The sequence below is a fragment of the Bos taurus genome, chromosome 5 (genome assembly GCF_002263795.3).
Source record: "Bos taurus isolate L1 Dominette 01449 registration number 42190680 breed Hereford chromosome 5, ARS-UCD2.0, whole genome shotgun sequence".
In the NCBI taxonomy this organism is placed as follows: Eukaryota; Metazoa; Chordata; class Mammalia; order Artiodactyla; family Bovidae; genus Bos; species Bos taurus.
In genome coordinates, this window is record NC_037332.1 from 69,192,271 (window position 1) to 69,218,621 (window position 26,351).

A 26,351-nucleotide genomic window follows, 5' to 3' on the forward strand; every position below is an offset into this window, starting at 1 on the left:
TGTGGTAGTCAATGCTTTGTATCTTCCAGACCTGGAACAGTGCCAGGCATCCACTGTAGACATCCAATAAACCTGAGTTGAATAGATGAATGATTGATTGAATAAATCCTGCTTTATTCATCTTCCAAAATTTAGGAGAGGATGAATTGAGGTATCCAATCTAAAAGGACTTTGAAAACAGAAAGAGGCAAATATAAATTAGTACTGTGCTTCTCTTTGATGTCCTCCCATTCGTAAAAGCACTCTGTTGACTGTGAAGATTAACGCAAACGCTGTTGGCAATTATTATTTTGAAGTAAGGCACAGTGGGATAGGATTTCCAGTCATTTCTTCCCAAAGCACCAGACCTATTTATTCTAAATCCATTTCTTCCCTGCCTTTAGTTTTGAATGAATATGGCTTTGCTGCACATAGTTGCCTAATATATCACTTTGATGGTTTATTTCACCTTAAGTAGCATGGAATTGAAGTCTGAGACTGTATCAGGCTGATTCCAGGTCTCCTTTGCTCCCCTTTGTGCCATCACAGTGGGGGAGAGTTGTCAAGCTGTGCTTGGCCAAGTTAAATGAGGAGACCAGATGGTCAGAAAGAAAGGAATTTTGGTAAAGGTTGAGGAGGAGAGAAGCTGAGAGCATAACTCCTGCATAGTTTTTGACCAAGAGATCAGAATACTCAGCACTGGGGGTGAGTCGCTGCAAATGTCTGTGAGACATGAGTTCTCTTTCATGTTAATCTCCTAGGACTTTCTGCCAACAATTCAAAATCATCCTGCAGTGCTTGGAGTTTGGTTCTCTGTTGATTTTAGATTCTAAGAAAAGAGAAATTGATTTATGTTCAACACAACAAAAAGGAAAAACAAAACCAGAGGTAAAGCAGTCCCTTTATGCTTTGACATTTAACATGAGATTTTAGGAAGAAAACAAGCAAAATCCAAGGTTTGGAAAGAATGGAAGATAGGAAACGTTGAGTGACATGCAAGGCAGTGAAAGAAGATCTCTAGTCCTCTAAACAGAGAAGGCAGGTGCTGCAGAAACTGAAAGGCCCTTCCAGGTTGAACTGAGAAGTGGCATCCTGAGTTGTCTGGCACCAAAGTGGGGGTGGGAGGCAAGAGATAGAAAGTCAAGCAGTAGGAGGTGGCAGAGATCCAGGCAGGAAACAGGCTGAGTGTGAACAAGTGTCTTCGTGGTGGGGCAGATGGAAAAGGAGGCGTTAGAGACACACTGCTGAGAGGGGAAGAGCCCGACTCCTTGATGTCCTTTGACCAAGTACTTCACTGTCTCCAGCACTCAGAGTGCCCTGTTTTTATCGTGCTTACTGCTCTGCTCAAAATAAAATGCCAGGGCCTTTGCCCTTTGGCCTCACAGCTTAAGTGTTCCCTAAAAGGCATAAGCATGGAACATAGTCCTGGAAGAACTGGGGCACCAGCATTGCCCAGGCTGGCTGAACTTGCCCAGTTTTCATGAGATTGTCTTTGGCAGGCCAGGATGACCTAGTAACCACGTGGCATGTCTATAACTGGGACTGTCAGCCACTTTCATGTTGGCCGATTCATTTGAGCTTGACAACAACCTTAAGGTTTACATATGAAATGAATCATGGCCACCTTTGCTGAGATGAGAGGACAGATGGTTGGGGGTCTGAATGGCTTGCCCACAGAATCGTGAGCAAGGGAATCACGAAACTGGGAGCAGAGCATGGTTCTCTGACTCCTAATGTGTTCCCTTTTCACCGCGTTATTTATGGGAGCTAGTTAGCAATGCTGACTGTGTCTGCACTTTGCTAGACGCTGTGGGGAGAGGCCGAAAAACAAACCAGATGTGACTCTTCTCCTTGGGACTCTCCTGATCTGAAGCAGAAGACAGGATGAAGGCAGATAAATGAATCCATGTACACATGCTCCCACAAGTGAACGTCTAACTAGATGTTCAGACATATTCATGCATCCTAAGGGTGTCGTTGGAAGCTTCTGGAAGTGAATCTCTGGGGATCTGAAGAAACTCAGAACACTGACTCATTGGCTTGGCTGTGAGACTATTCCAGATATTGGCAGCTATGTAAGTGGGGGCTCAGAATTAGGGCCAAAAGATGCATTTGACAGGAGGGAAGGGATTTGGGGTTAAGATCTGAACAGTTCTCAGGCAGCAAAGAAATTAAACAGCCTCAGCAAATGTGGTGACTTCTCTGCCTAGACAGTAGGACTTTTCAAACTCATAACTGGAGAGAAAGAGAGAGAGATGCCTGGAAAAATTTACCCATTGTCATTTGCCTTCCCTTTCATAGACTTCTTGGTGTTCAGTTCAGTTCAGTTCAGTTGCTCAGTCGTGTCTGACTCTTTGCAACCCCTCAGGTCTCCTGAGCAGCACACCAGGCCTCGTTGTCCATCACCAACTTCCAGAGTCCACCCAAACCCATGTCCACTGAATCGGTGATGCCATCCAACCATCTCATCCTCTGTTGTCCCCTTCTCGTCCTGCCCTCAATCTTTTGCAGGATCAGGGTCTTTTCCAATGAGTCAGCTCTTTGTATCAGGTGGACAAAGTATTGGAGTTTCAGCTTCAACATCAGTCCTTCCAATGAACACCCAGGACTGATCTCCTTTAGGATAGACTGGTTGGGTCTCTTTGCAGTCCAAGGGACTCTCAAGGGTCTTCTCCCACACCACAGTTCAAAAGGATTAATTCTTCTGTACTAAGCTTTCTTTATAGTCCAACTCTCACATCCATACATGACCACTGGAAAAACCATAGCCTTGATTAGATGGACCTTTGTTGGCAAAGTAATGTCTCTGCTTTTGAATATGCTATCTAGGTTGGTCATAACTTTCCTTCCAAGGAGTAAATGTCTTTTAATTTCATGGCTGCCATCACCATCTGCAGTGATTTTGGAGCCCCAAAAAATAAAGTCAGCCACTGTTTCCACTGTTTCTCCATCTATTTGCCATGAAGTGATGAGACCAGATGCCATGATCTTAGTTTTCTGAATGTTGAGCTTTAAGCCAACTTTTTCACTCTCCTCTTTCACTTTCCTCAAGAGGCTCTTTAGTTCTTCACTTTCTGCCATAAGGGTGGTGTCATCTGCATATCTGAGGTTATTGATATTTCTCCTGGCAATCTTGATTCTAACTTGTGCTTCTTCCAGCCCAGTGTTTCTCATGATGTACTCTGCATAGAAGTTAAATAAGCAGGGTGACAATATACAGCCTTGATGTACTCCTTTCCCTATTTAGAACCAGTCTGTTGTTCCATGTCCAGTTCTAATTATTGCTTCCTTTCTTGGTGTGGCATATGCCAGACTTTGGATGGTTGGCGCTCTTGGCAATACAAATATCATCTTGGTCTAGACCATCCCCTAAACTTAAAGATCCTGAGTAGGAGAAGAGGAGATGGATGTCTGACCCTGAGATGAAGGGTTCATCCTTGGGCCAGCCCTGTCTCTTGGCCTGGCCATGCTCAAATTACCTGCACAGAAAGTGTCAGTGGGTGGAAACCACAAGCCCCATCTTTTCATGACACTGTGACCTCATTATCTGGTGAGAATATCTGATTTCTTTTGGGGGAATAATCCTTCTCCCAAGGTATAAAAGCCTGAAACTTTCAGCAGGACCAATTCTTGTTTCCCTGGATCGAAGTCTTGAGCAGAGTGACACATGAGACGTGAGCAGCTGCCAGGCAGTCAAGAAGACAGTGGTTCTCTGCAGAGACCACCCATTCATGTCTGTCAGATCCCCCACTGCCTCTTCTCCATCTTTCCCTTCTGTTCTCTGAACAGCTTCTTAGCCTCCCACCGAATTCCTCTTTTACTTTGGATGACGTTTGCCACCTTCAATGAACCCAGGGAATGAATTTGCCCCAAGTGAGGTCATATGCTTTCTTTAAGGTACTCAGGATGTGTCTGCTTCTGCCTGTCCTCCAGCCCACCCGCCTAAGAAGACTTCTTGGGGGATAGGACTCCTTCATGTGAGCCAGAGTCCTGTGGCCTGTGTGACACCAAGGGGTTGAAGCAATAAGTTGGGTAACAGTATGATGCAGGTTTCTGTTTCAGAAAAATGACTAAGATCTCCAGGTCATTCTGTAAGTATGACACTAATTGCAAGGTTAAGTCTCAGCAGTAAATTTATACATTCAAGATCATTTCCAGCTATGCAAAGAATTTCTATTTCCTCATGTTAAAAGCCAGAGCAGTAAAATATATCCCCAATGTCACTATTACAGCATTTACATCCTGGAAACATAATAAATGATCAATACTGTAATGGAATGCCTGGAAATATCCATATTTAATGGTAAATAGACTTTAGTACCTATAAAGTCTTTGCTAAGAATGTTAGCTTTTTATTTCTATCGTGGGGAACCCAAGTTCTCTGACAGCGATTGGTAAAACATTCCACAAAATGGTTGATAATACTTTACTACAGAACTAAAAGGTGGCCAGGGATGCAGGAGAGTTTTACAAGCTCTCGAATTGTATGAAGACCCACTGTAATTCCAATGTAGTCTGGAGCAAGATGGAATCGGAGTGCTACGGACAAGTGTGGGCAGGGCTGCAATGGGTATTACAGAGAAAGCCTTCAGATTCAGGTGGCCCTGAGTTCACCTTTCATTTCTGTGTCCCCTTTGGGTTCAGTTCCAGCACCCTGGCTTTGAATTGCTCAGCTTCCCTACCATATCACGGCTCTGTCAGCATATGCGGGGCATGAATGGAATGTTTTAATATTCCCAAAAATGGCAGTGAGAAGGCAAATGCCAGTGGGAGATGAACAGTAATAGAAAATTCTAGTGAAAATAATAATGTTTGCGAGAACTGATACTTTTTTAATGCTCGACTGGAGGCATCAGTCTATTTCTAGCTATCCTTGTCAACCAGCTTATCTTCTTTGCTTTGCATCCAGCTCATACTTCTGATTGCTGACCTGGTGACCAGTGCTGAGCTCTGGGCACAGAGATTTTGTAGCTCAAGGTCATCGACTTGCCATAGACTCCTATGAGAGTCCCTTTGCTGGCTACTCCCAAGGCTGGATCTACCTGGTTCCTCGTGGCTCCCTGCAAATGCCAGCTTGTTCTCCTTCACCTGGGCTTCAGGAGGTCTGGGCCATAGCTCCTTCTTTGATCCTTTTATTTTTCTTTTCATCCCTTCTGTTTCCCAGCTTCTCTGACACTTGTGAAAGGTCTGACTCCCATAATGAACTCCTTATTCCTCTAATATTAATTGTTACTGTGCATCCCTAATTGAACCCTGACACAACCTGAAATCTAGATGGAGTTACAAATATCATTTCCATGAAAACAGTCATCTCCCAACACAGGAGAATAGTGAGACTCCCAGGTTAGTGGTGCAAGGCCATGGGGGTTAGACATGGGGGAGCATGAAAGCAAAGAAAAGCTGGGACCCACTAAGGATGCTTCATCCCTCCAGTACTATGTCTGAGGATGCTCTGTGTGTCTGCTAAGAGCAATGGCCACTGATTTACTTCCATCTTCCAAATACTGAACAGGCTCCTCTTTCAGCCTACTCTAACCTGGAACTATGCAGAATAGGGAGAGAAAGAGAAGGAAATTTTTCAAAGAGTTTCCAGGTTAAGTAAGTTGACAGTGGAATGATTCCAAACAGTGTAACCCTTCTCAACTTAGTACATCTTTCTTTTTTTCTATATTTAACTTTCAAATAAAGACAATACAAAATCATGCTATTAACAATACAACAGTCCTTCATACAAATGAAAACAGGCTAACTTTCTCCAAATCAGTGTACATTTATTCATCTCTGGGTTACACTCATTTTCACTACTAGCTGAATCATTCCCCTCTTAAATATCCTGTAACTTAAATGTCAAGATATAAAGGCTTACCTCTTTCACCACAGCTTTTATTACAGAGTGAATGAATAGGATAAGGGGGGAAAAAAGACAAAGAATATATAAAATTTATATATATATATATATAGAGAGAGAGAGACAAAGAATATATAAAATATATATATATATATATATATATACATATATATATATATAGAGAGAGAGAGAGAGAGAGACCCTGATGTTGGGAAAGATTGAAGGCAGGAGGAGAAGGGGACAACAGAGGATGAGATGGTTGGATGTAATTACCAACTTGATGGACATGAGTTTGGGCAAGCTCCGGGAGTTGGTGATGGTCAGGGAAGCTTGACGTGCTTTAGTCCATGGGGTCGCAAAGAGTTGGACATGACTGAGAGGCTGAACTGAACTGAGCTTATATATATGTATGTGTGGATATATAAAGCTCTGTGACAACATGGAGGGATGGAGTTGGGGGGGAAGTGGGCAGGGGGTTTGGGATGGAGGGGACACATATGCCTATGACCAATTCATGTTGATTTTGGCAAAAGCCATCACAATATTGTAAGGTAAATATCCTCCAATTAAATAAAAACATTTTAAAAAGACAAAAAAAAAAAAAAAGATTCCTCTTGGAAAGTACAGAAAGAAAAAGAAGGAAGAGGAGAAGAAGAAGAAAGAGGGGGAAAAAAAGATGTTCTCTTTTTCAAGGAAGCTAGATTTTTCTGGAGATGATTTTATCAAAGTTGTTTCTCATCGTTGACCCTAAAGCCATGACCATATGTGTTGCATATGGATCTGAAGGTCTATTTTCTGGTTTGACATATCATTAAAAAATTAGTGTGAAAAATCTGTCTTTAAGAGCAGTGAGATCATGTGATTCTTGGGACCTGGAGCTGTGCTAATTCAGAAACATGTAATAATTCTGGAAACAAAAAAGAAAAACTACTTTCCAATCCTGTGCCGGGCTTTTTAAGTTTTAATCATTTTTATGAGGCTAAAAATAACAAAAAGTATAGTTTGACAAAATATTGAACCCTTAGTTCAAGACAGAAATTGGTAGCGTGGGGGAAAGACTTGCATTGGCCGGGTTTTAACCTATAAATCAAGAGAAATCAACAGAGAATTTAATCCAAACATGTGCTGCACATAGTTTCCACTGGCCTTGTGTTACCAAGGTTAGAATTATGGTTGGGTTCACAGTGAGAAAGTGAAAAATTGATGACATCTTCCCTCTGAGGTCTTTTTGTTTTCCTGGTAGCTACTGCAGAGGCCTTGGCATTCTGTGACGAAAGCTTCAGATGTATGATGGGAGATGGCATGTGGGGGTGAACAGTTTGAAACCAGAACTCTGGCCTTGTTCCCAGGACTCTTGTAAAGCACCTTCTTCCCTTTCCTCTTGCTACTGACAAGATCAGACACCCTGGATGCTCTGTGCCAGACTGTCCTGAATGATGGCATCTCACTGAGATGGTGGAAGGCCTAAGAGCTACATCAGATCAATGAAAACTGGGGCGTCTTTGCATCCTGTCACCTCCATCATCCCATTCATTCACTCATCTATTCATTCAACTTATATCTGCCAACACTGTCACGGATGCTGCTGGTGTCTGTCTACATCTTTTGAGCCTCACCACTTGCGTGCCCTTCAACCAGCTTCATCTGCTGGTGCCTCTACCGCTTCTACCTGTGGGATTTCTCCAAAGTCACTCTGCCTTCGCTTGCAGACAGATGGAGAGATAAAGTGCGAAGGCTCCTTAGGAGAAGTCTCCCCATGACTGAATTTACCTATAAATACCTTGGCACTGTCCCTCATGGGGTGGATAATACTCAGGCACCTTTTCTACACCATTTCCCAGTGTTCCCATGACATTGAATTCCAGCGGCCCATGACTTTAGTTTATCTGATGACACACCCTTTCGTAGGCTGCCTTCCTTTCCCTGCGTGCCTCCCCAACCCTTTCTCACCGTTTTCTGCACCTCCTTCCCAGATGAACCACCCCTACTAGAATCCTTGTCTCAGAGTCCACTTTACACCTATTATATTCCAGGCGCTGTGGCAGGGCTTCATGGATTGTATAACCACCAGATTATAAGATTCCAGACACCGGTGACAGGCTGGTGGGGAGATGTTTGATAGAAGGTTGACAATCTATTCTAACAACTTCATAAAATTAGCATGAGGTTTACACTTGTGAACCACTTAAAATAGTGATTGGCAGAGAGTAGCAGTGAAGTAACTAGTAGTTATTATATTTGTTATTCTGCTGAACTGAGTCATTGGGTGTTTGTGCTGTGCTTAGTCACTCAGTTGTGTCTGACTCTTTGCGACTGTATGGACTGTAGCCTGCCTGGCTCCTCTATCCATGGGGATTCTCCAGGTAAGAATACTGTAGAGGGTTGCCATGCCCTCCTCCAGGGGATCTTCCCAACCCAGGCATCAAACCCAGGTCTCTCAAATTGCAGGCGGATCCTTTACCATCTGAGCCACCAAGTGTTTAGCAGTTAAATATTGTTCAATTATTATATATTTAAGTTATACATTAAAATATATTTATATGTTAAAATATAAATTCCCATGCAAAGGTGGTGCTCTTGGGCTATTAGGTGCCATCCACACTTCAGAAGGGATTTGTCAGAGAAACTTTAATCACTTTTCTAGACCTTGAAGGAATGAGGCAAAAGGCACAGTGCTTTAAAGGTGGTGGGGATGGGGTGGGGAGGGAGAGCCAATTGATGGGGCAGCAGGAGAGGGTGACCATGGTACAGTCCCACGGGGCCTTTGGGCAGGCAGGGACAAGCCTGGGGCTCTGGGTGACACAGTCCTGGGCAGGTGAATACTGGCTCCTCTGAGCCCAAAGCCCTAAAGAGAGAAATGGCAGAACCAAGATTTGAACCTAGGTTATTGCTTTGACACACTTTTTCAGCATTCATTGATTTAAATTGGCATTTCAAATGTCTTCAGAGGACTCCCAATGGGAGAACACTTGAAAATCAATGTTATGCAATAAGGGCTTCACAGGTGGTGCAGTGGTAATGAATCCAACTTGCCGATGCAGGAGCTGCGGGAGACATGGGTTCTATCCCTGGGTTGGGAGAATCCCCTGGAGGAGTCATTGGCAACCCACTCCAGTATTCTTGCCAGGAGAATCCCATGGACAGAAGAGCCTGGTGGGCTACAGTCCATGGGGTCACAAATAGTTGGACACGACTGAGTAACTGAGCAGACATGCCCATTGTGCAATAAGGTACCGTAAGTGCTTTGGTAGAATGTGTGTGTGTGGATCAGAATCGAGGTGCCTTCCCTCCCAGGAAGAGGGAGGCCTGACTGGAATTTGGACAGGGGGCTGACTCCACAACCCTTTCCATCTGCCTCGCTCCTCGGTCTCCCTAGTGCTGGGTGTGGACAGGTAGCTTCATTTCTCTGAACCTCACTGGGGTTCTCCATCTGTGATGTGCGGGGATCCTGCCCTCCATCTCTCAGGCTGTTGTGGACGTTGCAGGAGAGCCCGCAGGAGAGAGCAGATCTACAAAATGCCAGCTTCCTCCCATCTTTCCTCCAGCTTGAAAGGATCGAGATGCAAACAGACAAACCCCTCCTCAACATAAGGACCAACAGGCTGGTTAGCAAGCAGTTCCAAGAGCAGAAGTTGCTTCCCTGGGCCTGAGGGAGGTTTGCCGCAGGGGCCATGGGTAGGAGGGAGGGCTGAGCTCTATTCAGCTGTGGTGATGGGGGGGGTTTAGTCGCTAAGTCGTGTCTGACTCTTGCGACCCCATAGACTGTAGCCCACTAGGCTCAGATGGCCTGGGACCAGATCTTTGCTTCACTCTGTACCGAGTCTCTGATCTCAGGCAGGTTCCTGGATTCTGTGAGCTTCAGTGACTTCATCATGCAACGTGAGTGAAAATATTAATAGCTCTCACCTCCTCGTGTTGTTATAAAAATGAGATGAGATGATTTAAGTGCCTGGCACATCGTAAGCACTTAATAGACGTAGTTCTTTAGAAAGGGTTTCTGGCAGAAGGAGAACTCAGCTGCCAAGTTTCCTAACTTTGTATCTTGACGACCATGATTCAGCTGTCTCTCGGAGGAGTGGGGTGAGGGCTGGATGTTAATGTTTTAAATTTAGGGAGTTCTGTGTTTTGACTCATTGGCTGAAAACATTGGCGAAGCCCTGCCCATACACACAAGATGCTCTCCACACGCTGCAGCCAAGCTCACCTGTGAGTCTCTGCCCAAGAGGATGGAGAGAATTTTACCTTCCTAGCAGGCTGGACGTGCTCATGTTGGGCTGTGATTCTGGGGCATTTTTACAATGAACTCAATCTGCTCCCAGGGTTGAGGCCTAGCAGCCCATGGTGTTAACTAGCTGGACACACACCCTCTCTCAGCCTCTTTCCCTTCTCCTCCTCCTCCCCTGCCAGGACATCCTAGGAGTGCTCCCTCAGTGGATTAATTGCTCTGAAATCCTTCCTTTTGAAGCCATTTCTGTGCAGGTGTGCATATGTGTGCTCAGTCATGCCTGACTCTTTGCAACTCTATGCAGGGTGGCCCCACCAGGCTCCTCTGTCTGTGGAATTTTCCAGGCAGGAATACTGGAGCAGGTTGCTCTTTCCTGCTCCAGGGGGATTGTCCTGACTCAGGGATCGAACCCACATCTCTTGTGTCTCCTGCATTGGCAAAGGGATTCTTTACCACTCCACCATCTGGGAAGCTGGAGCCATTTCTGGGGGCACCCAAACTGAGACATTCATTGACAGACTCCTTTACACGAGTTAAACACAGGCCAAATGAAGTACAAGGTCATACCTGTGTGCAATCATGACTGTCTAGACAGCCAGCTCAGGTCCAAGCAAACTTCTGCTTGCCGGGATTATTTGGGTTGGCTTGCCCAGGCAGCCCTGGATTCTTTCCAAAATTCCTCCAGCCCCCACTTTCCTTTGGTCTTGGAAACTTAACCTCTGAAGCTGGCAGGCCTCAGATGAGAACAGCACAGGATTTTGTGAACGGCAAACATGGGGCGCCCCTGTAAGTGAGCTCAGGATAGAAACACAGTTTTCCTCTTGTTCGCAAGCTCCCACCTCTCCTGAACCCAGAGAGGAGAGTTAAACTATTATTTCTCTGGAACCAATGCCATTGTCAAAGGTGAGATATTAACACAGTGTTGCAGGTATACATGGAGGGCAAGTTGTCACCACACAGAAGCACTCATAGCAGACCTGTCATTCACATCTGGGCTCCTAAGTTATTCTCATGACTCTATTCTTCAGAGCTGGTGTGATTCATGCACTCAAAAGGGTGCCCAGGATGTTATAAGAACAATGCCAGCTAAACAGACAGACAGCACTAAATCAATCCCATATACAAAGGTGAGGAACCAATCTCAAGTTCAATAACATGAGCTCTTTCTCTCTTTTCTAGATTCCATTTAGAAGAGGAGAGAGTTACCAAGAACTCAAACGTGCAGATCTAGAAGGGAAAGGGCAAGATTCCAAAAGCAGATAGAAACCAATGAGACAGTAATTAAAGGTGAGCATTTATTGAGGGCATCACGTGGGCTAAGTGTTGAGCTAAGTAAGCAATTACACACACAATTGTACTTCGTCTCTCCTCCTTTCTCTCTCTCCCTCTCCTTTGTATATTGGTTCTAGTGTACTTCTGAGGAAATTGAGGTTTGTAGTGAATAGTATCACTGGGCTACTAAGTATGAAAACTGAGACTTAGCCCAGGTTTTTATCTGACCTCTTATGGGCTCCCTGGTGGCTCAGTGTTAAAGAATCTACCTGTCAATGCAGGATTCTTTCAGTGGATTGTGAAGATCCCCTGGAGGAGGGCACAGCAACCCACTCTAGTATTCTTGCCTGGAGAATCCCAAGGAAAGAGGAGCCTGGCAGGCTACAGTCCATGGGGCTGCAAAGAGTCAGACACGACTAAAGTGATTTAGTACTCATGCACACAGGATTTATTCCTTCATCCTTTACTGAGCTTCTGCTATGTACCAGGCATTCTTCTTATTCTAAGCACTGGGGAGAAAGTGCCCCCGTCCAAAAAAAGACAAAGATCTTGCTCTGACTAAGCTTTCTTTTTATCAATATTTATTCTTAAAATTTCATTAAAATTTTTTTTTAAATTTTGAATTGGGGTGTAGTAGATTAACAAAAAATGTTGTGATAGTTTCAGGTGAACACTGAAGGGACTCAGCTGTACATATATATGCATGCATCCATCTTCCCATGTTGAGGTTTCTTTTTAATAAGGGAGATACCAGTAAATAAATAGTAGGTGGTATTTCAGATTACAGTAAATGCTGAGAAAAAAAATAAATAGAATGAGGACACAGGGAGACAGTGGCTCTGTATTGAATAAGGTGGCCAGGGAAAGACTCACAATAGGGTAAAAAATAAAAAGAAGCCCAAAGGAACTGAGGAAGAGAGCCAGCTGGGTACTTGGGGTAGAGTTCTCAGGAAGAAGGAAGAGCAGTGTGAAGACCCTGGTGTGGGAATGAGTTTGGCATATTTAAGTAGCAAGAATGGAGGCTGTGAGGGCTGGGTAGGGAAGTCAGTTGTCGAGAGGTAGGAAATGGAGTTGGAGAGTTAGCTGGGCACACAGTCCTGATGCTGGGAAAGACTGAGGGCAGGAGGAGAAGGGGGCAGCAGAGGATGAGATGGTTAGATAGCATCACTGACTCAGTGGACATGAATTTGAGCAAACTTTGGGAGATGGTGAAGGACAGGAAAGCCTGGCATGCTGGTAGTAGTCCATGGAGTCGCAAGAGTGGGACATGACTTAGCGACTGAACAACAACCACAACGATCATAGGAGCTTGCAAACCTAGGTGGCACCAGAGGGCTGGACAGAAGGGAGGACAGGATCTTACTTACATGTAAAAGTAAGGGGAACATAATATAGAACATTAAGGAGGCAGTAGGGAGATCAAGAGTCAGGTCATAGCTTGGTGACCTGAACCAGGATGGGAGCAATGAAAGAGAAGCGGTCAGATGTGGGGTGACACTGACAGGATTTGCTGATAGATTAAGTGTAGGATGAGACCAAATGCAGGCCAAGGCTCATGGCTTAAGAAGCTAGCAAATTTAAGTGCCATTTATGGAGACGTGGAATCCTGGGGAGAGGGGCAGGTTTGGGAGAGAAGGAGAGGAGTTTGGTTCTGAACAGTATTCAGCAGCTTACTTCATGGGGTTTAGGAGTCTAGAGTCAGGAGGAGCGGTCTGGGCTGGAGGTATATGTAACTGAGTCATCAGCATAGAGGTGGTATTATAGTCGTGACATTGGATGAGCTCAGGTAGGGAACAGAGGTGTGCCGAGGACAAGACTGGGGCTCTGGGCAGGTTGGCATTTAGTGACAAGAGAGAAGGGAAGAAGCCAGCAAGGGAGGTTCAAAGGAGCAACCAGCAAGATGGAAGGATTGAGGACGTGTCACGCCCGTGCTGCTGACAGGGCGAGAAAGATGGACTGAGGACTGACCACTGGATGTGACAATGTGGATGACCTTCATAAGAATGGCTTCAGAGGACTAGGAAAGTGGTGGAGAAGGCTAGTTGTGCCGGGCTCTGGAACCCTAGATCCCCCTCCAACCAGAGTTTGTACACACACACACACACACACAGTCACCATCTGAAGGAATACAGAGAAAAATATTTTAAAGTAATTATCTTTGATAATTGATATAATTATTATAATTATTATAATTCAATAATATTGAATCTTTGATTCAATATTTCTTTGTATGAATCCATGACTTTTTCCCTAATTAGTCAAAAGCATTCAAACTGCTTTAGGGAATATTGAGAAGGTTATTGTTGTTGTTTAGTTGCTCCGTTGTGTCCAACTCTTTTGCAACACCATGAACCGTAGCCGGCCAGCCTTCTATGTCCATGGAATTCTCCAGGCAAGAATACTGGAGTGAGTTGCCATTTCCTTCTCCAGGGAATCTTCCCAATCCAGGGACTGAACCAGGGTCTCCTGCTCATCTCCTGCATTCCAGGCAATTCTTTCACAGCTGAGTCACCTAGGAAGCCCACTGAGGTTATAGAATAAATTTAAAAATTAGAACAACTATCAATTTTCAGTTTGACTTTAGAATGTCAACACCCATGTCCAAAATATTAATTCAGGAAGTCAAAGCCTTTGCTTTGTGTAGCCACATTTTACTAAAAGAAAAAAAAGGTTCTTAATAATTAGGACATTGGGAGCAGAATGGAGACTTCATTCCAGGACATAAGTGGTAGAGGCTGGAGGAAGCCCCAGAGCCCTCATCCCACCATCCGTGGGGGACTGGCTGAGGGTCAGCTGGGTTACAGTAGAGCTAAGGGAAGAGGATGGAGCATGATTTTCAAGGATGACTTCAAAGTGTTAGACTAGAGAACCAAGTCTTGACAGAGAGGGTGGAGAACATATAGGACTAAAGATCAATAGCCAAAGAACAGCCAGCACCAAGGAGCCTCATGGGGGCCAATCAGAGCCTGAGGACCAAAATACCTCCCTCTCATGGGCAACGTGATCCACCATCACATGGAAGAAACCCCATGGGCTCCTCTTCACACTACTGTTTGCTGGGGTCCTTCTACCATCTATCTGGCCATTTCTGTTGGATTTTCCAGCTGAAAAGATTCCTGCCCATGCCTGAAGATCTTTCTGAGTCCCATCCTTACTTCCTCACATGGACACCCCACGACTGAATGACCTAGGGCACTTGCAAATCTCCTGCAACACAGCATGGGAGACAAGTGGGTGCCCTAGACACCCAACAGGACCATGGAAGTGCAGATGGAAAATACTCCAGCACTAGGATTGAGTTGGGCTGCACAGTGATGAGACCCAGCCCAGTTACATGAAAGTTCATTTGGAAAAGTTTCTACTCTTAAAAACGTTTGGAAGACTTCTGGCTTAGTTTCAACAAGTAAGGGGCTTAGAAATCAGCACTATGATCATTATAACAAAAGAAAAGAAAAAGGTGAATTAATTGAAAACCAATTACTTTTCTTAGACTTATCAAACGGGTGAGTTTTCAGGGGTAACCACCACCCTAAGATCTGGAGGTTCAGAGAGAAACCCAAACCAGGCTACAACGGGGACTCAAAGAAAGGACAACAGAGGAATTTGAAGCTTATGGCACCAAAATCCCCAGGATACACCACGCACAGACCAACCTGTAGCCAGATTAACGTGAATCCTCACACTTTAGTGAGGATTTAGGCCCGTGTGCCTCAGTTCCTAATACCTGGTACATCATACCCAGCTCTCTAGAAAAAAATTACAAACCATGCTAAAAGGCAAGGAAAAACCTAGTCTGAAGGGTCAAAGTGAGCATTGAAACCAGACCAAAATAAAACATAGATTGGGGGATTATCAGGCAGATCAAGGTCAACATCAACAACAGTAAAATCATATTGATAGTATGTCCCCTTGACACAAAGTGATGAAAATAGTGCTTTATTCTGTGGTCTCTCTGCTCTCCCCAACCAAAACTTGTTGCTGCAATCTAACCTGAGAAAAATATTGTATATAATCACAGTGAAGAACATTCTACAAAATACCTTACAAAATCCTCTTCAAGACTGTCAAGGTCATCCAAAAGAGGAAAGATCTGGGAAACTCTCACAGGAAGAAACTAAGGAGACTTGCCTATTACATGTGATGTGGATCCTGGTTGGGATCCTGGGACAAAAAAAGGTAAAAACTGAGGGAATTTGGGGCTTCCCTGATGGCTCTGTGGGTAAAGAGTCCACCTGCAATGCAGGAAACCCAGGAGATGTGGGTTTGATCCCTGGGATGGGAAGATCCCTGGAAGAGAAAATGGCAACCCACTCCAGTATTCTTGCCAGAAGAGTCCCATGGACAGAGGAGCCTGGCATAACTGAGCATGCACGCACACACAAGGGAACTTGAATAAAGAGTGAACTATGGTTAATAATTTATGAACAGTGTACCATACTAAAATAAGATGTTCAAAATAGGGCAAACTGGCTGTGGGGTATATGGGGACTCTCTACCATTTACACAATTTTTATATAAACCTAAACCTGTTCTAAAAATAAGGTTTAGGGAATTTCCTGTCAGTCCAGTGGTTAGGACTCAGCATGTTCACTTTCATGGCCCAGGGAACTAAGATCCCACAAGCCATATGTGGCCAAAATAATAATAATATTTTATTAAAGACAAAAATGTTTGGCAATGCCTGGGTTAATGACCACTGAGGTATCTTCAACTCAGATTATGTCCTTAGTTGAGTTTAGTTTTGTTTTTCCTGTTCTATCTAGGGGACCCAAGGACCAGCTATCTTTGATCCACTCCAGAAAACCCTTGGGAGAAAAAAAAATTGCAGGATGTAGGCAGTGGTACCAGAGACAAAAAGGCTGCCAAAGTTAAATTTAAGAAGGTGGAAAATTATGGCAGTTAGGAGCACAGCACTTACAATTTACTAGCTGAGTGACCTTGGATGGGCTATTTAGCCTCTCTAGGTTCTAGGTTTTTCATCTGTAAGCTAGAGGTAAAAATAAGAGTACCATACATTGCTGTGCTAGTTTTTTTGATAAAGCAATTATATTCCAATAAAAATGTAGATTCAAAATCAAAAAAGAAAGTACATAGGAAGATTTATAATTAAATACAATTGGGACCCACAATGGTTCAGTTAGTTAAAAAAGTACATCTTAGCAATGAATCATTAAAATACATAAATAACTTAAAAATAATAGGAGCACCTCATTCATGAGACTGATATCAGAATTAAAAGAATTAGTATTTATAAGATGCTTCCAACAGTGTCTGGAATGTGGTATGTGCCGTATATATCTATGTTAACTAAATAAAGGCAATCATCCGAAATTAGCAGCTCTGTGGAAACAGCCAGATTGGTGGCCAGTGTACAGTAGTTTATGTGCTATGTGTTTTTCCATTGAAAAATGACCAAAAAACCAACCAGTCCCCATGATTTTCCAGATCATTTATTTAACACTGAGCAAATTTTATAGTTTGGCATTGTGTTTCTCACTTCTCATGTATTAAACTCATTGACTTACTAATAGCTTACACTTACTGATATTTTCTTTTCTCTCTCTCTCTCTTTTTTTTTTTTTGACAGTGAGGAATTTCTGTTGAGTGCATACTGAACATACCCAGACTTCCCCCTGAGCCTGAATGGCTTTAAAATGCCCACGCTTCTCTGGGAAAGGCAGATCCTGGTGATGACCAATGAGTCCACCAAAGGAAAGTCCATTTTCAGCCTCATCCTGTTGCAAACCAGCAGTGGCCCTTTTGGAGGAACGTTCATTTCCAGCTTCCTGTGTCCTTTCTTATTCTGTTTGAATCCCTTTTGCTTCTCTAATTGCAGGAACGAAGAGTCAGGTCACACTCGTATGTAATCCAGGAAGTTGCCTGGATTACATTCTAATGGCGTGTGGGGCTCGGGAAGTTGGGGGTGAGGAGGCGGGCAGGACAGGCCCGGCGTCTCTTTGTGACAAATCTGTTGGCTGTGGCCGTGTTCCCAACCATGAGCCTCAGCTGAAGCTCTTCTGTTCTCCAGTCCCAAGTTATTTTCCTAAATTAATGGCTTAGTCTTGGTGTCTGGAAAGCAATTTGGTTGTTTGTTTGAGGTGGCTAAAGCTATCCAGAGGAAAAATAAAAAGTCACCATTAGGTAATGAAGCCAGACTATTGGGTGTCTCATATCCTGGCTCCAAATGCAGATAGAAAAGGGGAACCCAGAAAAGATTTCAACAATGGTAGCATTGTTGGAATAAGTGACAGGTGCCCATGGTGACTTAGAGGCCAGCACCTATTTGAATGAGTGAGATCTGATATTTTAAAAAATTAGTCTCATACTGTATTGTCATCCTTGATATTTTCAATATGGCTGGTGTGGGGAGTTGAGAGCCTCAACGTATCCACATCTCAGCTAATTTCCTATCACAGTGTTATTTCCTATTCCAGCTCTGGCTCAACAAATAGTCCCAAATCCTAACAAATCCTATTCTTTTTTGGAAGGAGTAATGCTGCTATTTTTAGTGAATGTTATGCAAGCCGATGAGTGGCAAGATCCACTTGATTCTACCTCTTCATTATCATGGTATCTGCCCCTTCTACCCCCATCTCACAGACCTCTTTCAGACTCGCTGCTACTTTTTCTTTGCTAATGCATGCCCTTCCTTGTTGGTCTCTCTGTGTTTAGTTTCAATCTGTTCCCGACTCAATCTATTCTTTATCCTGCTTCCAAAAGTGAGATTTTAAAGATACAGTGGAAATAGACACTGACATTTTAATTATATAATTAAAACTCTCTGATGCCTTTCAAGGTATATGAAGATACTGATGTTGACAGGTTTCTTTTGATGAGTGGTGTGATGGGAATGGAAGTGTTGAGATCACTCTCAGTTGTTCTGCATGAGAAAGAGGAAGAGAGTGAAGCAGAGGAGGAGGGGAGCATGAGCTCCAATAGTCAGAGGAAATGAAAGGTCTTGAAGAAAAAGTTTTCAGAGAGAGGTGGGGATATTGCTGGCAGCCAGTGAGGGACTAGGAGGAATTGTGTATCCTTGAATGTGACTCCTCCTGCAGTCTCACACATAAGATCTTTGGTTTTTTAAGAGATGTAGAAATCTCTACATGGTAAAAACGTAGCGAAAATCCCTATTTCCTCTTAGTGTTTGTTGAGGGGATTATTCTTTGTGGGGAGTTTGTAGAAGCACTGAGTTATGCTACAAAAATGGCAAGAAGCAAACAAACCCCAAACCAAGGAAGGATGTGGAGTCAGCCAATCTCCATAATAGACAAGCCAGTCTCTCTGCTCCTCTGATGAAGTTTTCCATGGATCTGCATTCCCCATGGGGTGGTCATGAGGGCCTGGCACACTTTAGCATGGAATACAAGATCATGCCTGATCTGGTCTCCACATACCTGTCCAGCTATGTCTTCTAAATAACAGTTCACACACACACACACACACACTTAATACTACAGAGCACTGAGCTGTAATTCTAGCAAAGACTGTCATGATGGTATATGCTGTTTCATTCTGTCTACAGTGCTTCTCCCCTGCCCTTGTTTAGCTGGAAAATGCCTCCTTCTCCTCTGTCAAGCAGACTTGTGAGCCCTTTCTCTGGACTCCAAATTTGTCTTGAAGATATGCACGTTTATTATATCATTACACTGTTTTATAGTTGTGTATTTACATACCTGTCTCCCTGACATGACCATAAGCTCCTTAGATCCAGGTTTAGTCGTATCTCTGTAAAGGATTTCTAGAACCCAGAAATGGGATAGGCGTTTAGTCTTATGTGTGATAAATGCTTACTTTCTATGGCTTGCAAGTGTTCTACAGAGAAAGTACCATAATAACTAGCTGGTCAGAGAGGAAGAAAATTTTTCATTGTTCTCTAAAACTTGCACGATATGTGTCACTTTTGTCTTCATAAAGCCTGTTATTATGGTGATCCTCAATAAACCATGACTCTCAGCGTTCAAGTCTGTTTCAGCCTTTCCAACAATGACTCTGGGGCTTGGCCATGTGGACTAGCTTTGGTCTGTAGAGAATCGGCAGCACAATGTAAAAGTGGCTGCTTGGTAAGTACTTGCACGTTGGGTTTGCTGACTGGGAGTGCTCTTGGTAACTAGGTATCATATTATGAGGAAGCTCAAGCAGCCATATGGATAGGCCCATGTAGAGAAGAACCAGAGCTCCTGGATGATGGCCTCAGCTGAGCAACCAGCTAGTGACCATCACCCACTGATAGCTATGTGAATGAGACATCTAGACCTCCCAGGCCCCCGTACCCCCAGTACCCCAGCCATTGCTACATGAAGCAGAAGAACCACATGGCAGATCTATAGAATTGTGAGAAGTAGAATTGCTGTTGTTTTAAGACACTAAATTTTTCAATGCTAGATATTTCATATAATTGTATTGTAACTGTATTATAATATGATTATAATTATATATTATAATACGTATTCTTTTGTGATTTGCTTCATTCATGTTGTGACATGTTTTCAAAGCTCATTCATACTGTAGCATGTTTTTAAGTTCATTCAGCTATAGCATGCACCAGTACTACATTCCTTTTTATGATTAAGTAATATTCCATTGGGCTTTCCAAGTGGCGTGGATGGTAAAAAATCTGCCTGCCATTGCAGGAGATTGAAGAGACACAGTTTGGATCTGTGAGTCAGGAAGATCCCCTGGAGTAGGAAATGACAACCCACTCCAGTATTCTTGTCCGGGAAAACCCATGGATGGAGGAGCCTGGTGGGCTACAGTTCTTGGGATTGCAAAGAATTGGACATGACTGAGCACACACACAATATTCCATTGTGTGGATATACCACACTTCATTTTTCAGTTGATGGCATCTGTATTGTTTCTACTTTTTTGGCAATTATGAATCATGTTGCTATGAACAATTGTATACAAGATTTTGTGTTTGCATATGTTTTTATTTCCTTTGAGGCTATGAGTAGGTACTAGGAATGGACTGTTGGGTCAAATAATAACTCCAAGGTGGCTGCATCACTTCACATTCCCACTAGCAACATCATCCTCTTTTTACCGATAAAGAAACTCATATTACAGGAAAGTGAGAGTGGTATTCTGTGATGATTCTGCTTTTAAAGGACCACCCAAGAAGAACTGACATTGGGAAACAAGCATTTGGAAGCATCAGGAGAAGGAGAAGCCATCATCCTAAAACTGGTAGAAAGAAAGAAGGTCAGTATGAAAATAATCACAGACAGCAGAAAGGTAAATTACAGTAATTATTAAAGAGAGATTTTTAGGAAGATGTGTGGTGATTCTTAGAAGTTTCAGTGAGAAAGGTGCTGGAAGATAGCCAGATTGCAATGGGTGACGGGTTAAGAATGTGCAGGCAGCATGTTTTTGGAATTCAGCTATGATGAAAAAAAAAAGAGGAGGGATCACCTTTAGAATGAAGGGGACTTGAACGCATCTAGAGACAAGAAGCCAGAGTGATTAAGATGCAGATATAGCTGAAAATGTGGTGAAGCAACATACTGGAAAAGCTGAGGAGAACACAGGGTCAGACAGAAGGAAAACCTAGTTTTCTATGATCAGGGATGGAAGAAGAGAGGCATGGGTATAAATGAGAGTGATCTGGGGGTTGTGTTCAGGTCTGATGACCTCTTCTAGATGTTCTATGTTGATAGGCTCAGAAGTCCTAAGAAAGTACTAGGACTTAAGCTGTGTTCCTTCTCTCCCTCTCTTTCCCCTTTCTCTCCATCCTTAGCATATCACCTGCAGTGGAAGTTGAACCCTGGGCAAGCCTGTCCCCTTGTCCTCACAGCAGTTTTCAATGCAGAGGATACCAGGACACTAACAGCATGCAGTCTTTTTTTTTTTTCCTCACTAAACTATAGACTTTATTTGAATTTTACCAGTTTTTCCACTTCATGTCCTTTTACTCCATAACCCAGTCCGGGGTCCCATGTTGCCCTTAGTTCTTCATTCTTTTTTTAAGCTGCATATTTTGTGTGTGGATGAACCATAGATAATCCAGCCACTCTTCTATGCTTTAACATTTAAGTTATTTTAAATATTTTGCAGTTATCAATAATGTTCTACATACATATATATAATATTATATTTGATTATTTCTTCCAGTACTGTTTTTTATTGGAGTATAGTTGCTTTACACTGCAGTGTCTTTTAGCCTATTCCACCTTTCAAGAACGATTTTAATCTTGAGCCAAACGCAAAGAGTTCAAAGTGAGTTTTCCGGGGGCTTTCTGGGATTCTGAGTATTCTTTATAACATTCATGAAAACTAGTTTTTCAGAGGATGCCAGTAAATGCAGATTCCTGGGCTATGAGGCATCAGCTTAAAGGAATCTTCTGAGCTGCCATTAATCAGGCTTGTTCCTTAGTATATTTATTACATATTACATTTTCCTTCATAGCCCCCCAAAGCCTTCCTAATTGAAAAGCCAGGAAATAGTTGTTTCTTAAAAGCGGAAGTGATAGCACTTACTTACAGTAAGTCTCTGCCATTCCAGTTAAGAGCACTGATTTATAAAACCTGCTGGGGCTTTCCTTGCAGAGAAAGGAAAAACCCCGTTGCATGTACTAGCAGCAAGTTCACCGCAGCCCCTGCTGATATCAGAGGCATTTTAATAAAATCCAGCATAGAAACGCAGGTTTTGTTACACTGACTCCAACTGATAATTAGCTGCAAAAGTTTGACAATCTCAGGAAAAAATGATCAGCATGACGACATGTGGTTTCGAATCTAGATTACAAATTCTGAGGGTGGTGAGGGGTGGGGAAGTCTGTGCTTTCAAGTGAAATGAGAGCCTGTGCTGTGGAATGCTGGGACAGCTCCTGGGCCCCGGCAGCTGAAACCATTTAGACTGGCCTGCATTTTCCCTCTGCAGAAAACGATGGCCTACACTGGGGTCCCCTACAGTTCTGAAGGTCCCCCAGAGTTCAGGGACAAGAAAAGGGACCTTTGCATGAGCAATTTCCTCCATTTTATGGCTCTTGCTTGCATTCAAGGAGACTCTTGCTGCTGTTGTTGGGTTGGTTTGTTTTCTTTTTATCACCACTGATGCGAGAAGCATCAGTGTTTAGGTGTTTTTACCTAAAGTTAAGGGATTTTTAAACCAGCTTTAGAAGCTCAATGTTTAAAACTCAACTTTTTAAAGCTGGTTTAAAATTCAACATTCAGAAAATGAAGATCACGGCATCTGGTCCCATCTCTTCATGGCCAAAGATGGGGAAACAATGGAAACAGTGAGATATTATTTTCTTGGGCTCCAAAATCACTGCAGATGGTGACTGCAGCCACAAAATTAAAAGACGCCTGCTCCTTGGGAGAAAAGCTATGATGAACCTAGATAGTGTATTAAAAAGCAGAGACATTACCTTGTTGACAAAGGCCTATATAGTCAAAGCTATGGTTTTTCCGTACTGGGTATGGGTATCTGACCATACCCAGTGGATAGGTAGAGTTTAAGAACCAGTAGCCCCATTCCAGAGAAGGCAATGGCACCCCACTCCAGTACTCTTGCCTGGAAAATCCCATGGACGGAGGAGCGTGGTAGGCTGCGGTCCATGGGGTCTCGAAGAGTCGGACACGACTGAGTGGCTTCACTTTCACTTTTCACTTTCATGCATTGGAGAAAGAAATGGCAACCCACTCCAGTGTTCTTGCCTGAAGAATCCCAGGGACAGAGGAGCCTGGTGGGCTGCCATCTATCGGGTCGCAGAGAGTGAGACACGACTGAAGCGACTTAGCAGCAGCAGCAGCAGCAGCCCCATTTCATTAGAAGGACTGATGCTGAAGCTGAAGTGCCAATATTTTGGCCAACTGATGAGAAGAACAGACTCATTGGAAAAGACTCTGATGCTGGAAAAGATTGAAGGCAGAAGGAGGAGCGGACGATAAGGGATGAGATGGTTGAATGGCATCACCAAACAATGGACAGGAGTTTGAGCAAGCTCCAGGAGATGGAAAGCCTGGCGTGCTGCAGTTCACGGGGTCGCAAAGAGTGGAATGCTATTGAACAACAATAAGCCCCATTTCGTGTGTGCTTTTAAAGATGAAGGGCCAACAGAATAGCTTGAGTATCTGTTGGGCAGCGGGGGATCTCATGTGAAAAACACACCTAACATGGTTAGTGAAACAGTGGGTTAAATCCATTCGCCTGCCTTCACTAATCGAGGTTGTTTTAAGACTTGCACATCCTCCAAGCGGCACTTCACCTCAACAATAATATATTTGCCCAAGTTGTTTTCTAGGGACTTGGAGTCAGCTGAGCCAGTTTGAGTTAAAAGTGGATAGTTAAGACTGGATAGGACAACCAACCCTTGGGCATGCGTGAGTGTCCCTTGGATGACCTCTGGAAACAGGAAGACCATGAAGTTCACCCTCAGAAGGTGCAGAGACCTGTAGCTGAATTACACCTACTCAGAACTATGATCAGGACACCTCTTTCCAATCACCTTTCCCCATGCTCCCCATGTTTCAGGCCACCCTGCTTCTTTATTCATTATCCAAGAAATACCCAAATCCCTTGCCTTCTCAGAGGTGGATCTGAGATTTAGTCCTCCCATTTCCTTGCCCGGCTGCCTTTCAAATAAGACCGCTTTCTCTCTACCTTTTTTTTTTTAGGAAAACATTTCTAACCTTACAGTACAGTGCCTTGAAAAGTGCAGTGGTACAGTATGACAGCTGGCATGCAGGGACTGGCATCCAGTGAACAGGTGAGAAGAGTTACTGATTAGAGCTGGGAGAGGAGGTGAGAGATGGTAGAGCTGAAGGATTGTCAGCAAGCTGCAATTTCATCATGCCTGAGGTGGATGGCACAGGTTCTAGTTTCTTGCTGGATTTAGTTCTATCTACTCTCTTGAAAAAACGATCCAGTGACATCTGGGTAGTAGTTTTTTTTTAATTTTTTAATTTGAGTCATGGATGACATGGTCACACTGGATTGCATTCTGAATGGCTGCTGCAACCTTTCTGTACCATTCAATGTTCAGGTCCTCTCTGCTGCAAACCTGGCGTCTCAGTGTTTTTTGCTCACTGTGCCTGCCATGGGGCAAAACAAACCTGGTAATCTGGGGCCTCTGCTGAGTTCCTGAGCTCTTACCAATATCTCCCTGCCTAGCTCTTCCTTTCTAACCACCACCACCAACTCACCTTTTCCCTTGAGTTTTTCAAAGTCCCATCCATACTAGAAAATTCTGTATAGTATAATTTTGGGGGCATATTTGGAGGTGATGCCCAAGAGTAAGGACTATATTGCTGGAAGCAATATAAAATTGCAGCTCTTTTCAAAATTCCCCTAGCCAGCATACTCCTGCTAGTCCAGATGATGTGTGAATTAGAAAAACAAGCTTGTTTTCCTTGAGATTTTCATTACCATCTTCTGAGGACTTGTTTTATAACTATGTGACTGGAGGCTGATAACCTCTTCCTAGAGTCCCGCAGTGTGCAGGTGTCACAACTGGGAGCAGCAGTAATTCCTGCCACTGGGAGCCTCGCAATGGACTCTTCTCAGGGCCTTATCTTTCTGCATCTTCCTGCCTCATTCTCTTTCTTCCCTTTCCCCAAACCCTGTATCCTCCTTTAATCTCCCTCAGATTTCTCTCATTCTAGGTCCTTTTACTCTCTCCTTTTTGAGATTCTTTGGAGAAATTTATATATCTTTATTGTACACAATCAGCACATAATTTCTTACTTTATTTTAATATTTAATATTTTACTTCTCTCACTTACTCATTTTATCCCTGGCCCAGGGGTTATCCTTCCTAACTGGGATGGCCCATCATAGTATTTTGCTAGTAATTCCCTGAGAATTTCTGCTTCCAGTTTTTACATTAACTTTCTTTCCCCTCACTTCTACATTAAAAAATACAAAAGACTTATTTGATCTCTGTTATAATCCCTATAGCACCTCTTGCTGCTGCTGCTGCTAAGTCGCTTCAGTCGTGTCCGACTCTGTGCGACCCCATAGACAGCAGCCCACCAGGCTCCGCCATCCCTGGGATTCTCCAAGCAAGAATACTGGAGTGGGTTGCCATTTCCTTCTCCAATGCATGAAAGTGAAAAGGGAAAGTGAAGTCACTCAGTCGTGTCCAACTCTTAGCGACCCCATGGACTGCAGCCCACCAGGCTCCTCCATCCATGGGATTTTCCAGGCAAGAGTACTGGAGTGGGTTGCCATTGCCTTCTCTGATAGCACCTCTTACCTATTCTTAAAAAATCTACATAGTATAGGCCTGGCATATAGTGGATATCCACTAAGTGCTTGCTGATGAAATAGTTATGATTAAGCATAGCTGCTACGTAGTTTTGCTATGTAGATCAATGCTATGTAGTTTTAGACTGTCCGATTGTGAGCTAATACCAGAATTCTTGGTGTGTGCTTAGCAGAGTGCCAAGCTCACAGTGGATGTTCAAAAGATACTTGTTAAATGAATATCCATCAACAAAATAGCCTGTTTGCTACCTAATTCAGGAAAATTTGTGGAGCTAAGCACTATGATATTACGGAGAAATAGTGCAGGGTGTCATTTTAGTTCTTTAGGTTTCATGGTTGATGAATTCATTCATGGGATGAAGTTCTTTATAATGAAAACAACTCTGTAATGTGTTAGTCCCTTCTGTGGCTATATCACAACTTAAAAGGTGTTTCAAGAATATTATTTTCATATCATGCCCTCCGAATCCTATGGAATTGATTCTACCCGCCCCCACCCTCTGTCATCCCGCTTCACGGATGAGGAAGCAAAGACTGAGAGAGATTTAAGCAACTTGGTTCAGCTCGTGTACACAGTAATTGATGAATGAGAATGTGAACAGAAATCTACAAATGCCATCTTCTACATTTCCCACTACATCACAGCTTCCCTGTTTTAGAAGTAAAACACCATGACTCCAAAGTTCTCTTTCCAAAGTAGATGTTTTAAAACCTTGTTCTTTTGCAAAAGCATGAAATATATTACTCAATACTAGTCTTCAGTCTAGAGTACAGACCATGAAGTATGCACACAGCATACTTTGAAAGAGGCCTCAGAA

The 26,351-nt window shown here is 43.4% G+C and overlaps 1 long non-coding RNA gene across 1 annotated transcript; it reads left to right on the forward strand.

The window, feature by feature from the left end:
• Positions 1-548: 548 nt before the first annotated feature.
• Positions 549-25,716, forward strand: LOC132345312 (uncharacterized). Its single transcript, XR_009494566.1, has 5 exons — positions 549-684; positions 11,232-11,339; positions 16,912-19,384; positions 20,432-20,525; positions 23,943-25,716. It is a non-coding gene; the product is annotated as an uncharacterized lncRNA (long non-coding RNA).
• Positions 25,717-26,351: the final 635 nt, after the last annotated feature.